At 42.1% G+C, this 17,268-nt stretch overlaps 1 long non-coding RNA gene across 1 annotated transcript; it reads left to right on the top strand.

Annotated features, from left to right (window-relative positions):
- The first annotated feature begins 10,224 nt into the window (after positions 1–10,224).
- LOC132106304 (uncharacterized) lies at positions 10,225–11,277 on the top strand. Its single transcript, XR_009424106.1, has 3 exons — positions 10,225–10,380; positions 10,988–11,045; positions 11,166–11,277. It is a non-coding gene; the product is annotated as an uncharacterized LOC132106304 (long non-coding RNA).
- The last annotated feature ends 5,991 nt before the right edge of the window (positions 11,278–17,268 follow it).

The following is a 17,268-nucleotide window of genomic DNA, read 5'->3' as shown; positions in this document are numbered from 1 at the left end:
TCAAATCGCGTCTGGTGTAGATGTATTGTTTTGGTATTTGTGAGTCTTAAGTAAATTCATAATCTGCTTTACGTTTACTTGGCACTGGAAGTCCTTTCATAAAGGGGGGAGCAGTGCTATCTTGAAGACGGCTGCTCCATTGCTCAGGTGGCTGCCAAATTCCAATGCTGTTTCATTGAAGGAAATCGACCCTATAGCCTGAGTCGCCATGTGTGCAGGATTGTGACTATGACTGCCAGTGTGACTACACCTGTCACTTCGCCATGCACCCATCACCACAGAACTTGAGGGAATGATAGTGTGAAGTCATGACTTGCGCATGAATTGGATTATAGTGAGGGAGAGTTGTGCATGGTCGTCAGTGCATGGTCATTGTGCACGTCCACCTAAGTCCAGTGGTAAGACAAAGACAAGATGGCTGGAGATGGGTAAGGATGCAGTGGTCGGCCAGCAGTGTCCTTAATGACTCACTGTGCCCTAATTGTGCTCCCCAGCACTTTGCTGGAACTGCCTTTCTGATCGTTGAACCAATCTAGTGGATTCTTCTGCACAGTCCGCCGGGTCCAGTCTTTGCATGCATGGGAAGACAAGCCCTAGTTCCCTGGAGGTTTGACGCCCATCGGTTACCCTCACCTAGTTTAGCCCGCCAATCGAAGCAGTGTACTGGGTGTGACCGCTATTGCATGCAAACAGCTACTTGGACCGATAGGTGAGAGCTGAGTGCAAGTGGGGACCAAAGCAGATGAACAACCAGAAGTGTGACTGTTTGCTGGTCAGAGGTACTACCCTTATACCCCATAACACCTGTAAATGTATAACAACATTAGTTCTACATAATGCACTAATGTTGGTTACATTTATATTATGTATAAGCATATTGCATTGTTTTTTAAAAGTGTTGTTCAATAAAACCATGTAATTACTTGCCTTTATTTTATTTGAACCAATTATTATTATTATTTTCTCATCGTCAGTTTATATATATATATATATATGTGTGTGTGTGTGTGTGTGTGTGTATATATATATATATATATATATATATATGTATGTTCGTATATATGTGTAACACAAAGTAACAGGTGCAAGACTCCAGCAACAAAAGACTAAATGATCATGGTATATATCAGGGTGAGCTTATAGGTAAATGACAAACAGTTGAAGATAATGAAATGATCATCAGTGCAATGGGTGATGGAAACCTGTCGGAAAACAATCCAACAATGAGACGGAAGGAGTGCCCTCTTGTGGCTGTCATGGGCACTCTAGCATATGGATGTGACGCCAACAATGATCATAAATCAGCATATTAGAATGATTTCTGAAGGATCATTGGACGCTGAAGACTGGAGAATTGATGCTGATAACTCAGCTTTGCTTCACAGGAATACATTCTAATTTATATTTTAAAGTATTTTAAAATAGAAAATTTCAAATAGATATTTAAAATTGCAATAACATGTGACAGAATTATAGTTTTCTGTATTTTTGATTAAATAAATGTAGTCTTGATGAGCATACAAAACTTCATTTAAATACATTAAAAATCAAAGATGAAAGTTTGGGAGGCACTTATGAAGGCACAGACCCAATGGGGTTGCTGTGGAGCATGAAGCTCATACCAGGAAGCCGACATGGACTCAGGAATCTTAGACCCTGCTACAAATCACACCCTAAACCCTCGTGGTCTTCTTTTGAGTGCACACTTTCATGATGTCATGCTGCTTTGACTGTCGGGTAGAAGTCTACTGCGGAGCTTGCCTCAATTTGGGCTTGGCAGAAATGAGCATCAAGGGTGCATAAAGGAGGCACTTGCTTCCCTACTTCTAAAAACTAAAATGAAGAATGGGACATCCTATGCTCTCGTGGACTGAACGGACCCACACATGCAGCAGCCACTGAAGGTCTGCAGGACCGCAAGTGCACATGAAGTGTGCCATTTTGGACAAGAACTTAAACTAAAGCAATGTGATGGTGTAAATTTAGGTTTCATTTTTTATGTGAAAACTGTCCAAATCGAATTTAAACAAATATGTCAGTGAAGCTTGATTCACGTGATTAAACAACAGGGTTTTTTTAAAAGAACAGAACATTTTCAATTGGAGTAAGCGTTATTATACATTATGGATTTGTATTTTGGCCTGAAATGACTGTGTAAAATTAATCTACCTTAATGATGGACAGACGCACAGCTTTTTGTTTCACAAGACATTAACTGATGGACTGGAGTCATGTGGATTGTGATGTGCATTTTCTTGATATCCATGAAAAAATACAAGATGAACAGAGATTTGACTTGGCATGACCATTAACAAACTGACCTAACAGTAGGATACACAGAACAAAGCTAGACAAAGAAAATAGAAACATGAGGGCTATATATGCTAAACAAATCCAAACAAAGAAAATAGGCTTGTTCGAGATGAACTGTACTAGCCTGCTACCGACTGGCAAGAGTAGCAGCTTGCAGTTGGGGAGGAATTAAAAGTGGAGACATCATGATGAACACTTACAGATAGTGTTTGCATACTCTTATCACAGGTAAAGTGTAGTGATGTGTCGTTCTTGAACGATTCGTTCATTTTGAACGAATCTTTAATGTGACTCAGGAAGAACGAGTCGTCTCGGGGAGTGATTCGTTCAGTCGCGCATGCACATTATTCTATAGGTTCTGTTCTAGTAGTAGTGATTCACCTGTCAGTCAATGCAGTCTTGAGCCGGAAAGAGAATTGATTAGTTCATAGTTCGGGTCTATCGGGTTTTTGACTCGTTCCTTAATCACGTGACAGCCCCATACGCTAAAACCAATGCAATATGAGCCGGAAAGAGAATTGATTAGTTCATCTCATGAGTCTTCGGGTCGGGTCGAGTCATTCCTTAATCACGTGACAGCCCCATACGCTAAAACCATAGACAGTAAAAGAATGCAGTATTTAGCCGGAGAGAGAAGTGATTAGTTCATCTTTCGGTTCTTCGGGTTGTTTGTTCTTTTGTCCCGTGATGTGACAACATTGGCTAGAGTAATTATTAAATCAGATTGTCTGTAAAAACCATACTTTTGTAACATATGACACTTTATAAACATTAAAAAACACTGTGTGCATACTTTTGAATTGTTGTTTATTGTTTATTTTTGTGCCAGAAAAGCTTTGTAACAAAGAGGACAACTATTCCAAAATAATAAAAAAGTAAATAATTAAAAATAAAATTAAAAGATAATAAAGCCACAGGGTCTAATAACCTTAAACAAATGAACTTTAAAAGTACAATATAAAAAAAGAAAGAAAAAAAAGAAAAACTAAATATTGCACAACAAGCTTTGCTTTTTTTATATAATAATTTAAAATGAATACATTTTAAAATAAATAACACTTTTGTGCCAAAATAAAAACTTTATATCATAGAGGATAACTATTCCCCAAATAATTTTAAACCATTTAAATAAAAATAAATGAAAATTAAGAGATACTAAAGCTACGGAGCCTTATAACAATAACAAATTACCTTTAAAATCACAACAACAACAACAATATTGCACAACAAGCTAGTCTTTTTCTAAATAAATAAAAATAAATAAGCTTTAAAATAAATAACACACTGTGGCTATATTTTTAGGACTTGCTTGTTTGCATTAAAAAAAAACAAGCTCCCTGACCTTGGATGGGCTGAGTCTGTTTCTTCTTTCTGAGATAATCTGCCCAGTTTTAGAAAAAAATCTTTCAGATGGCACAGATGTGGCCACAATGCAAAGTCTTGTCTTTGTGACTTCAGAAAGGCTTTTGTATACTGGTGAACATCTCCTCCACCAGGCCAGAGGGTCTGATGTGCGGGGTAAGAGTGGCTCTGCAAGGTAGGCCTGCACCTTTATAGCATCTGAGGTCTTAGAAGAGGTAGCAGAAGGCCTCAAGCTTGCTACCCTCTCGTCAAAGTCTTCCCAAAACATGGCCCCTGCACTGGCAGTCGCACCAGGATCTGAAGTATCCTCCTCACTCTGAGCTGGGTTAAAACTGTTAAAGCTGAAGTTATCATAACCTTAATGTTTTAAACTAACATTAATAATTCAAATTCAAAATTTTATTTGCTTTTAATGTATATGTCATTATGTCCTTTTTTGAGCAATCTTCTTATACATATATTACACCAATATGTCAAGTTTGCCTAGGAAAAGCAATTATTATACCAGCAAACTCAAAATTGGAGTAAAAATGAACAAACTAGTATAAATACTTTTTATTGTAAGCTTGAATTATTATATTATTATATAGCCCAGTGTTTATTTACCGATAGACAGTCAAAAAGACAAATTAATCAATATTTAATTTATAACAGGGTTTTATTTATTTATAAAATAATAACAAACCACAGATCCTCAACAAACAGTAACAAAAACACAGTGACAGAAAATGTCAGAAATAGCGTATGGGTCTGTCACGTGATTAAGGAACGAGTCAAACTCGACCCGAGACCCGAAAGACTCATGAGATGAACTAATCAATTCTCTTTCCGGCTCAAGACTGCGTTCGTTTGGTGTATGGGTCTGTCACGTGATTAAGGAACCAGTCAAACTCGACCCGAGACCCGAAAGACTCATGAGATGAACTAATCAATTCTCTTTCCGGCTCAAGACTGCGTTAGTTTTGCGTATGGGGCTGTCACATGATTAAGGAATGACTTAAACCCGAGGACTCTTGTCAGATAAGAGGTGAGGTGAGCTAATCACAGACTGAAGACCCAGGTAAAGAAGGATTTTTTTTTCTGTATCTTATAGCATTTTAGTTGTGTATTGTTTTTAGTGTGATCAACGTTTGCGTAAGTACTAGATGTGTTGGGGAAGTAACACATAACATTTTCATTACATTTTGCTAAAATGAACAAAATGAACGAAATGACTCGAAAAAAGATTCGTTCATTTTGCTGAACGAGACTCAAAAGTCAGAGTCGGTAAAATGATCCGAACTTCCCATCACTAGTAAAGTGAAATAAATTCAGTATTTGTCAAATACACAGGTGTTTATGAAACCTTTTAATGAGCAGCAGAAACACTTTTTATATACTTCCTAATACAGTGCCATCAGTTCATGAATAAAGTTCAACATAAACATATTATTTTAATGCCAAAAAAAGTGTGGGTATATATGTTTTTATCAGTATTTTAGGCTTTACATGACAGCATTGCAACTACACTAAATAAGCTTTTGCTGTTATAAAAATTGAATTGTTAGAACAAGCACACAACACATGTCGTGTATGTCATCACAGAATCTGACCAATGAGAATAAAGTGTGTCATCATCAAGACTCTCACAACCAATTTTGAGCAAATGCAGCACCTGAAATAGGCGGCTAGTCTTTGATGGCACATGTGATCCTAAGGTGGCGACGGCAGCGCCAATAAAAAAAAGTCGAGACATTTTCTCACCATAATCCATTGCTTTTGTCAGGCGGCAGCCAATCTTTGCATTGCTGCATGAAGTTAAATAAGCCTAATGATGTAAACAGCAAAGACACAAATAGCAGGTCACATGAGGGCAAGGGAAACGGGAACAAGAAACATGGCTACAACAAGATAAAAGACGTGTACATAAAACCAAAAACACATCTGACAGATCCTCCCTTCTAATGGGTGGATCTTGAAGCCCGAGATGAACCAAAAATTCCAGGAGGGTGGTGAACGAGGGGAAGGGACATGAAGTGGAACAGGATCATGGCCTGGACCATGGAACAGTGGCCAAGGCCATTGGCTGTGAAACAGAGACAGGCCTGGACCGTTATCCCCACTGTGAAGATGGATGATCAGGGAACCAGGTTGGAGCTGGCGACCAAGGATCATGAGGCCATGACAGAGCAGGATGAAAAATGAGGCTGTGAGGGATAAACCTTGTTTGTACCATGCTACACACTGTGTATAAAAGCCCTAAATATACTTTCTATAAGTCACAGCCAGCTCACACCTGTTTTATTTTTTTTATAAATGTTAATATTAATTAAATAACTTTAAATTACAATAAATTACATTATGTAAGGAGTAATTGATGATGGGCCATTGATTTATTTGAAAATAATGCACACCCAAGTTGATTTTGGACCCATAAAAAATATTTTTTATATATATTTTCGGTGTGTGAGTACAGAAACCCTTCGGATTTCAAGCACTGGTCAAGTCTTAAAAACACATGAAAATACTGAATATCACTTTTATGATAATGCATCGAGACAGTGACATTTCTGTCAACTGTCCCTGGACTTGAGTCTGAGTCCAATAAAAATGCATCGGAGTCCGTGACAAGTCAGAGTCCTTTAAAAAAGTTCTACTTGAGACCGGATTCGAGTATGAGTACCCCAACTCTAGAAGGCTCTTGCTTGCAGTTCATTGGTATAGAGGTCATAAAATGAAGAAACTTTTGCAGAGCAGCCCTGATGTGATTTGACTCTGGAGTGGCGTAATGTGACAAGGCTTTAGTGTGGCGGCCATAATGGGACAGATGGTGGCAATTAATTTTGAGGGCTTTAATGGTGGCAATGAATTTTGAGGAGTTTTTAACTGAGGCTAAAAACTTTTACTTTTATTAAACCATTTAATTTGTCATGTTTTTATTCCTCTAAATGGAATTAGTCTGTGGATTTTGACTTGACGCACATACATGGGAGCTTAGGGCAAAAATAGCATAAAAATGACCAAATTGCCCTGAATATTCAAGTTATGTGGACAAAATTGCTTCAATAGTGAGTTTGTTAATGTTATATTTACAATATAGTAAAGCATTATCACACAAGCAAGATTGCGATTTTCCCTGAACATGGGCACCATTACAAATGTGATAAATGTGAACTAGTTAGTAAGTAACTTAATAGTAACTAACTTAAATTTTCGACAAATGTAGTCTTTTCACTACTTTAATGAAAATAGGTACAAAGCCACGCCGGAAAGTAGTACATCTTTCAAGCAACACAAGAACAAGTTTTGTTTCGTCTATATATAAAAGATATATTTAAATGACTGTTTTAGTTATTTATTTGTTATGACTTGTCGCTACCTACTGCCAATTTTTATTAAAGAGGGTACAATTCTGTTTCATGCATTGAGAGTTGTTTACACTGATAAATATTTGGATTCTCATGCTAAACATGGACAAAGTTTCAAAAAAACTTTTTGGATGTATGACAGAGAACTTCTGTGCCAAAAATCTCACTACCAGGTTCATACAAGTTTAAAGGGTTAGTAAAATCCACTTTGTGGTCATTTACCGTCCCCCAGGTCAATTGGGAAACTTCTTGAAAGAGTTGGATGTGCTGCTATCACACTTTCCTAAAGATGGCACTCCTCTGGTACTGCTTGGTGACTTCAACATCCACCTACATAAACCCCAGGCTGCTGACTTCAAAACTCTGCTCGCCTCATTTAAACTCAAGCAAGTGCCTACTACAGTGACTCATAAATCAGGCAACCAACTGGACCTCATCTACACGCGCTGTTGCTCTGTGGACAACTCTTCAGTTGCTCCACTGCACATCTCAGACCACTTCCTCATTACTGCTAACCTAGCACTTACTCCTGAAGCGGCACACATTCCAACGCAGGTAACCTTTCGACAGAACCTACGCTCACTCTCTCCATCTCGCCTATCTTCTGTGGTTTCATCCTCGCTTCCTGCACTCTCTCAGTTTTCAGCTTTGGACATGAACAGCGCTACGGACACTCTTTGCTCCACTTTAACATCTTGCTTGGATGTTACTTTTGCCCACTGTTGTCAAGACCAGCACGCACCGCCCTATCTGCCCCCTGGCTGTCCGAGGTTCTCTGTGAACATCGCTCTAAACTCATGGCTGCAGAGAGGAAATGGCAGAAATCAAGAAACTCTACTGACCTCAGTGTGTATCAGTCTCTCCTCTCTTCCTTCTCTGCAAATGTCTTCACTGCTGAAACATCCTACTACCACAACAGAATTAACAGCTGTTGTGATGCTCGTGCACTCTTCAAGACTTTCTCTTCTCTTCTTAATCCGCCTCCACCACCTCCTCCATTGACTCTTACAGTGGACGACATTGCAGTTTTCTCCACAAATAAGACAAGAACCATCAGTGATCAATTCTCCACACCGCAGACTGAGGACAACTTCACAATGACCGACGCACACTCTTTCTCCTCCTTCTCCCCACTCTCAGAGATGGACGTTTCCAAACTTCTCCTGTCCAATCATCCTACTACTTGTCCACTTGATCCGATCCCCACTGACCTCCTTCAAGCGATCTCTTCTTCAGTCATACCTTCACTTACTCACTTTATCAACTCCTCTCTTCACTCTGGAACATTTCCCTCAGCATTCAAGCAGGCTCTGGTAAGCCAACTGCTCAAGAAACTATCTCTAAATCCAGCGCTTCTTGAAAACTACAGACCGGTATCCCTTCTTCCATTCATTGCAAAGACACTTAAGCGAGCTGTGTTCAACCAGCTTTCTATGTTCCTTGTACAGAACAACCTCCTGGACAGCAACCAATCTGGCTTCAAAAGTGGCCACTCAACTGAGACTGCTCTGCTCTCAGTTACTGAAGCCCTGCGACTGGCAAGAGCAGCTTCAAAATCCTCAGTACTCATCTTACTGGACCTGTCTGCTGCTTTTGACACTGTTAATCACCAGATTCTCCTGTCCACCCTCAGAAAGATGGGCATTTCTGGAACCGCACTCCTGTGGGTTAAGTCCTACCTCTCTGACAGATCCTTAAGTGTGTCTTGGAGGGGTGATGTTTCTAAGTCACAAAACCTTGCTACTGGGGTTCCTCAAGGCTCAGTACTTGGACCACTTTTCTTCTCCATCTACATGACATCATTAGGATCTGTCCAGAGCCATATACATTTAACATTTACATTTAATCATTTAGCAGACGCTTTTATCCAAAGCGACTTACAAATGAGAACAACAGAAGCAGTCAGGTCAACAAGAGAACAACAACAGTATACAAGTGCCATGACAAGTCTCAGTTAGTCTAGTATAGAACGCATAGGTAGGGTTTTTTTTTTTTTTTTTTTTTTTTTTTTTTTTAATTAAAAAGACAAGAAAAGGAAAAGTGCTAGTGTTAGTTGGTTAAGTGCAGGCGAAAAAGATGAGTCTTTAGCTGTTTCTTGAAAATGAGTAAAGACTCAGCTGTACGAATTGAGATTGGGAGGTCATTCCACCAGCTGGGGACAGTCCAGGAAAAGGTCCTTGAGAGTGATTTTGAACTTCTTTGGGATGGTACCACAAGGCGTCGATCACTTGCAGAGCGCAAACTTCTGGAGGGCACATAAGATTTAACCAATGAGTTTAGGTAAGTTGGTGCCGTGCCAGTGGTCGTCTTGTAGGCTAGCATCAGTACCTTGAATTTGATGCGAGCAGCTACTGGTAGCCAGTGTAACCTGATGAGGAGCGGAGTAACGTGAGTTTTCTTTGGCTCATTGAAGACAACCCTCGCTGCTGCATTCTGAATCAATTGCAGAGGCTTGACAGTACATGCAGGAAGGCCCGCCAGGAGAGCATTACAATAGTCCAGTCTGGAGAGAACAAGAGCTTGGACAAGAAGTTGGGTTGCTTGCTCTGACAGGAAGGGTCTAATCTTCCTAATGTTGTATAAGGCAAACCTGCAGGACCGGGTAGTTGTAGCAATGTGGTCTGTGAAGCTTAACTGATGATCCATCACAACTCCTAGGTTTCTAGCTGTCCTCGAAGGAGTAATGGTTGATGAGCCCAGCTTTATAGAGAAGTTGTGATGAAGCAATGGGTTAGCTGGAATCACCAGGAGTTCTGTCTTCGTAAGGTTAAGCTGAAGGTGATGGTCATTCATCCAGCTAGAGATGTCACTCAGACAGGCTGAAATGCGAGCAGCTACCGTCGGGTCATCTGGTTGGAATGAGAGGTAGAGTTGGGTGTCATCAGCGTAGCAGTGATAAGAAAAGCCATGCTTCTGAATGACAGATCCTAATGATGTCATGTAGATGGAGAAGAGAAGTGGTCCAAGTACTGAGCCTTGAGGAACCCCAGTAGCAAGGTGGTGTGACTTTGAAACATCACCCCTCCAAGACACACTGAAGGATCTGTCAGAGAGGTAGGACTTAACCCACAGGAGTGCTGTTCCAGAGATGCCCATCTTTCTGAGGGTGGACAGGAGAATCTGGTGATTAACAGTGTCAAAAGCAGCAGAAAGGTCCAGTAAGATGAGTACCGAGGATTTTGAAGCTGCTCTTGCTATAGAGAGAGAGTTGCGACAACTCCATTGACTCCAATGGAAAGCTTTTTTTACAGCAATGGCGGCTCGTGGAGCCTCTCAATAGTTCCCGGAAGTAGCAGCAAACTGATGCCGCGCCGTAGAGATGCAGCAGAACAAACCGTTTGCGACGCACTTTTAAAAGGTAAGACGTTTAAATAATACGATTGTAAATTATTAGTACATCTTAATAACAATGAACTGTAAGTTAAAACCTTATAGTAGATTATAACTCATTAAATGAGTAGATTTAAGGGATGTTATCAGATAACTAACAGATTAGGCTAGGATTGTAGCTGAATAAAGTTAGTAACGAACACCCTATTAATTGTAAAATCTGTTCTCTTAATTCAGTTTCATCCATCGTGTTTGGAATTAGAGAAAAGGAGTCTAAACATTTTTTTTTCTGGGTGGGGAAAGTTAGCTAACATTACATAGCCTATTCAATATTAACGTTTGACCGCGTGTGACAGCGGTAACTGGAAGTGGTAAAATGAGGTTATAAAGTTTGTTCCTTATTACACGTATTAAATAATTAAATTCCTTAATAATAAAATGCACCCTATTGATATAAATTTAGAGTGAATTGAGTTTGCAAAAACATGGGTGGAGTGTTTTTAGTCATTGTGATTCATTGTCTATTACCTGTCTATATTATATAACCTATCTATATTATAATACTACTGTATTATATACTTAAACTTGTTAGTGTATAAAAGTAACATACTGTAACATTCTGTGGGTGCTGGTAGGTAGAGGATTAGTGTTGCCACTGGACTGTTCTGTGATGGAGCATCAGTGATGATGCAGGTAAGGAGTGCTGAGGGGACCTTTTTTTTTTTAAAGCTGCATTTTCATTCTTTATTTTTCTTAGTGCTGCCTTTGCATTGTTTGATATTTTTTTTCTTGTCTCTTTAATTTTTTTAATAGTCCCAGGTAACTGGCTGATGGTTCACTGGAATGCTGACTGGCTGCTGACTGACTTGCTGCTGTCTGACTGAGTAGTGTTAGCTGTCCCTGTCTCTCCTCTCTAGCCATGTCCTCTATTTCTTCACTGTCACTTTCCCTTCTCTAAGTGTCCTCATTCATTTTTTCCACAACCCTTGAAACGGATAGAAGGCAGAATACATGGAATTGCTCATTTTAAATATTGAAAATATCACATCACTTCAAAATTAGAAATATTACTTCAACTAGTACGAGTTTGTACTTATTATATATGTATCACCTGAAATAATATAGCTGTAATCAGCAGCGATTTGCTGTATGTTTACAGGTCTAGGGGTGCATCATGGAGCAGGGGCACTCCTCTTTTTGACCACAAAGGTTGTCGGAATAGCACCTGGTCTCAGCCTACTGTTTAATTTTTTGGTCATGACAAATTGGTTTTCCTCAAAATGTGCCTGCAGAGTGACTTGAGTTTAGTTTCCACACACAACTTTTTTTTTTTTTTTTTGTCTACCCACATATTAAATGCACAGTTATAGGTAACACTGATGACTCCCTGCAATGTCTCAGCTCCCTGGGTTTAAATAAATGTAAGTATAATTACCTAACAATTTTTTGTTGTTGTTGTAATTTTTATTTATATTTAGATTGCTGCTGCTGACTTGATCCAACCATTATTTTTTCCTCTCCATGTCAGCGGGGAAGCCATACATTTAAACACCTTTCTCTGACCGAGTGGAGCATCCCCATGCAGCACAGCAAACCACGGTGGAGACTATGCAAGGACAACATGAAAGAAAGGACACATACAAAATGCTTGGAATGCTATTAAATTTATTAAAAATGTATTCATGAATTGCTGTAAATAGTTAATTGCATTTATTTCAATAAAAATACAAAGAAAAAGTCATCTCGTAATATATAATTACAATTTAAAATAACTGTTTTCCGGCCCCTGGCTGGTCAGGTTTGGTGACAACACGATTTCGTCTCTGCTCTTTGCGGATGATGTTGTCGTGTTGGCCTCATCAAGCCAGGACCTTCAGCATGCACTGGGACGGTTTGCAGCCGAGTGTGAAGCGGCTGGGATGAGAATCAGCACCTCCAAATCCGAGACCATGGTCCTCAGTCGGAAAAGGGTGGCTTGCCCACTTCAGGTTGGTGGAGAGTTCCTGCCTCAAGTGGAGGAGTTTAAGTATCTTGGGGTCTTGTTCATGAGTGAGGGAAGGATGGAACGGGAGATTGACAGACGGATCGGTGCAGCTTCTGCAGTAATGCGGTCGATGTACCGGTCTGTCGTGGTGAAGAAAGAGCTGAGCCGCAAGGCGAAGCTCTCGATTTACCGGTCAATCTACGTTCCTACTCTCACCTATGGTCATGAGCTTTGGGTCATGACCGAAAGGACAAGATCCCGGATACAGGCGGCCGAAATGAGCTTTCTCCGCAGGGTGGCTGGGCGATCCCTTAGAGATAGGGTGAGAAGCTCAGTCACCCGGGAGGAGCTCAGAGTAGAGCCGCTGCTCCTCCACATAGAGAGGGGTCAGTTGAGGTGGCTCGGGCATCTGTTCCGGATGCCTCCTGGACGCCTTCCCGGGAAGGTGTTCCGGGCGCGTCCCACTGGGAGGAGACCCCGGGGAAGACCTAGGACACGCTGGAGAGACTATGTCTCCCGGCTGGCCTGGGAACGCCTCGGTGTCCCCCCAAAAGAAGTGGAGGAAGTGTCTAGGGAGAGGGAAGTCTGGGGTTCTCTGCTTAGACTGCTGCCCCCGCGACCCGGCCCCGGATAAGCGGAAGAAGATGGATGGATGGATAACTGTGTATATGAATAAGTACATAATTATATTAATATATGTAATTGTAAGAATTGTAAACAATAAGCTTCATTTTACATTTACTTAAAATGCTAATTACTACTGCTAACAGTATAGTGCAGTGCAAGCTGAAAATCAACTTGTCACCAGCCTATCTCTGTACTATCTGAAAGTCATCAATATGACATTAGTTAACATGAGATCAGTGAAAAAAAGAACAATATGTAACGTAAAAAGGCAACCGCAACCCGTGTTTATACAATTTAACGTTAGCCTGAAATAAGTTTAAAATAACGGTAAGTTAATTGAACACTAATCCTCAAAAATTACCTGATTTGATATTTTAAAAACAACATTGCTATAACTACATATTCATGCTACATACATACAATTGATCCAGAATGCAGCAGCGAGGGTTGTCTTTAATGAGCCAAAAAAAGCTCACGTTACTTCTCCCCTCATCAGGTTACACTTCAAATTCAAATTACTGATGCTTGCCTACAAGACGACCACTGGCACGGCACCAACATACCTAAACACAGTTTAAGATATTTTAGATGTAGGCCGAGAGCTGTCAGTCCCTCCATTGAAACTGTGTGTACAGTATACTGTCCATGTCCAGAAAGGTAAGAAAAACATCATCAAAGTAGTCCATGTGACATCAGAGGGTCAGTTAGAATATTTTGTAGCATCGAAAATACATTTTGGTCCAAAAATTGCAAAAACTACGACTTTATTCATCATTGTCTTCTCATTGAGTTCAAAACACAAAAGTGTAGTGATATCTGGTTCGCGAATAAATCATTCGATGTAACCGGATCTTCTTGAACCAGTTCACCAAATCGAACTGAATCATTTAAAATGTTTCACGTTTCCAATACGCATTAATCCACAAATGACTTAAGCTGTTAACTTTTTTAATGTGGCTGACACTCCCTCTGAGTTAAAACAAACCAATATCCCGGAGTAATTCATTTACTCAAACAGTACACTGACTGAACTGCTGTGAAGAGAGAACTGAAGATGAACACCGAGCCGAGCCAGATAACGAACAAAAGATTGTTTCCTTCTCGAACCGGATATCACTAAACTGCAGTGTTTTAAAATCTCACAACAGACCCGGAAGAGAAGACAATGATGAATAAAGTCTTAGTTTTTGCTATTTTTGAACCAAAATGTATTTTCGCTGCTTCAGAAAGTTCTAACTGACCCTCTGATGTCACATGGACTACTTTGAAGATGTTTTTCTTACCTTTCTGGACATGGACAGTATACCGTGCACACAGTTTCAATGGAGGGACTGAGAGCTCTCGGACTAAATCTAAAATATCTTAAACTGTGTCCTGTTTTCATTTTTCGATGAACTAACCCTTTGAGAGAGCTTTTTTTTTCATTGTGGCTCTTAATGAAGTAGACGATGGTGGAACTCTTTATATGGTCATTCCTCCCGGAAAAAAACACACGCATCGACTAGAGCTAGAACGTGCCCATCAACGAGCTTCATCCAAAGTGAAACGGGATCAAATGTCTGTTTTGTTGGCATTCAGTGCTCAAGTTAGGGTGACCATATGCGCCGTTCATACGGGACACGTCCCAGCCAGAATTTTAATACTGCCTAAAATATCCAGGTTTTGGCTATTTGCACTGTGCAGCTTATCGTTGTGTAACATTCATTAATTGCATTAAATCTTTGCATGTGTTTATCTGAAAAAAAAAAGTCATTTACATCCAGGACAACATGAGGGTAAATGAGTAAATGATGAGAGAATTAGAATTTTTGGGTGAGCTAGCCCTTCAGTGAGCCAGATCATATTCCAGAGCATCATTTGACATGACTTCATAATGGATGAGTTAAAGCTTTTATCCAGTTACCTTTTACTTTTCCTATTGTAGTGATATCAGATGTTAGAAAGCCTAACACGGGGCACCACTAAATGAAGTGATTTTAGAAATATGTAGCACCGCCAGTGTAATGGCTTTGGGCTTAAATATAAATATAAACATTTAGTTTTGGTCATACTATTTTATGGGGCACCAGCCAAGGAATTGCACCATGACAATAAAGAACAATCATGGAAGGTTGTTGAATAAATAAGAATTACAATCAATAGAAAGTCAGAGTCTGGCCAATCTGAAGGATTTGTGAGATATCGTTAACTTGTAGAGACTTTTTACTGTACTAGGAAGACACAGGTGTAATAAAAAAATAGTTTTACGTACGCGACTCTGAATATCGTGTGTAATCAGTCCAATGGAAGGGCGTGACGTCACCGACGTGGTGACGTAAGCGACCAGGAAGCTATAAAAGCACGTGCCACGCAGCTGGCGTCAGCTTCGCGTCTTTCAGCAAGCGCTCTGTGTGTGAATGTCATTTGTCCGTCTTGTGAGTCTTATTTACTGTTGTCTGTCCAGTTAAAAGAGCTCCTAGACATGCCAAAAAGCAAGGCGAAAGTAAAGCACTCAGATGGCGATTCCAAATCGCGTTATAGGCTGTGTGTTCCTCCCTGCCCGAGATATATAACGGGTGGGGATACACACAACCTGTGCGTGGTTTGCCTGGGTTCGAAGCACGCTGAGTCGGCTCTTGAGGGGGCCGACTGCCCGCACTGTGAGCGAATGTCGGTGCGGCTGCTTCGTTCCCGGAGGGCCCTCTTCGAGGAGGGGGCCTTCGCCAGCGTTCCCCGCGGTGCTGGTTCCGCTTCTGCCGAGGCAGAACGGCGGCTGCACTCGTGGGGTTCGCAAGTCGATCTGGTAGAGGGAATGGAGACGGGCCAGTCCCTATCTCCTTCCACTTCTGCCAGATCCGGCACCCAATCCCTAGAGTCGGAAGCACGCACAGCGGTTCCTTCCACTCAGGGTGAGGGATCGACGCTCCGCCTCTCTTCCTCCGAGGAGGTCGATGTGGAGTCGCTCGATAGGGATTCGCCACCCCACTCGCTACAGTATGAGGAGCTCTTAGAGGTGGTTACTCGCGCGGTGGCCAAATTAAGTATCGATTGGCCCGGCGAAAAATCTACCGAACCGCAGAGAAGCAAGCTGGATGAACGCTTCCTGCGCGCGAGTCAGCCACCTCCCAGCCGGGGCCTTCCATTCTTTCCCGACCTGCATGATGAGATCGCCAGGTCGTGGAAACGTCCATTCTCGGCCCGCCTCTACATCCCCTCGTCTGATTACTACGGAAATGTAGTGGGGATGGGAGAGCACGGTTATAGAGCGATGCCCCGGATGGAACAGATGCTTGCGAGCTATCTGTCCCCTGGCGCGGCATCGTCTCTGAAGGCCCTGGCATTGCCCTCAAAGCCACTAAGAACAACTTCGGCTTTGGTGGGCAAAGGGTATGCGGCTGCAGGTCAGGCTGGTGCGTGTCTGCACACCATGGCGGTGTTACAGGCGTACCAGTCCGACCTGCTTAAGGAGCTAGACGAGGGAGAGGAGATCAAGTCCCATGATATTTCTGAGTTAAGAAGGACCGCTGATCTCTCCCTCCGCGCCACCAAGGAGACCGCCCGAGCGATTGGGCGGTCCATGGCAGCTATGGTGGCCGCGGAGAGGCACTTATGGTTGACCCTGTCCGATATGAAAGAACGGGACAGGGTCTGCCTCATGGACGCCCCGATCCAGCCGACTGGCCTGTTCGGCGACGCAGTTAATTCTGTCGTCGACAGGTTCCAGGAGGCCCGCAAACAGGCGGCGGCGTTCCATAAGTTCCTCCCTCGTCGCTCCCTCGGGGCATCTGGGAAGGAGATGCCCCAGCCGCACCCTAGCTCCTCACACCGCGAGGCCCAGAAACAGAGCGTCGCCTCTCGTGCTCCTCCGCGTCGGGAACGAGAGTCTCAGCGACGCTCTAGGCCGAGGTCTTCTAAGCCCAAATTAGATTTAAGGGCGGTTATCGAAGCTAAGAAGTCCTCGGCCAAGAAACCCTGACGCCAATGGCCCGGGGTTTCAGAGGGCAGCCTCCGCTGGGGTAGAACAGTATACACCGCAGTCCACGGTGCCCGTCCCACTTCAGTGCACTCTAGGGGTCGTTCTGCCAACCCTGCCAGTGCTCCAGGGCGCAGCGGCCCCGGGCGAGCATCGTTCTCAGTATCCTCCGCCCGTGCGCGTAGCGGGGCTGGGACGCTCGCCGCCCCTGCGGGGGTCTCTTACACCAGAGGTCAGTCTTGAGAGACTGATTCCCTTAGTAGATTATTTAGCAGCGTGGAAACTACTGCCAAATGTATCTCGTTGGGTCCTGCATATAGTAGAAAAAGGCTACCGCATTCAGTTCGGCTCCG

The sequence above is a fragment of the Carassius carassius genome, chromosome 26 (assembly GCF_963082965.1).
Source record: "Carassius carassius chromosome 26, fCarCar2.1, whole genome shotgun sequence".
In the NCBI taxonomy this organism is placed as follows: domain Eukaryota; kingdom Metazoa; phylum Chordata; class Actinopteri; order Cypriniformes; family Cyprinidae; genus Carassius; species Carassius carassius.
Note: the sequence above shows the minus strand (reverse complement) of the source record. Positions and strands in the feature narration are given on the sequence as shown.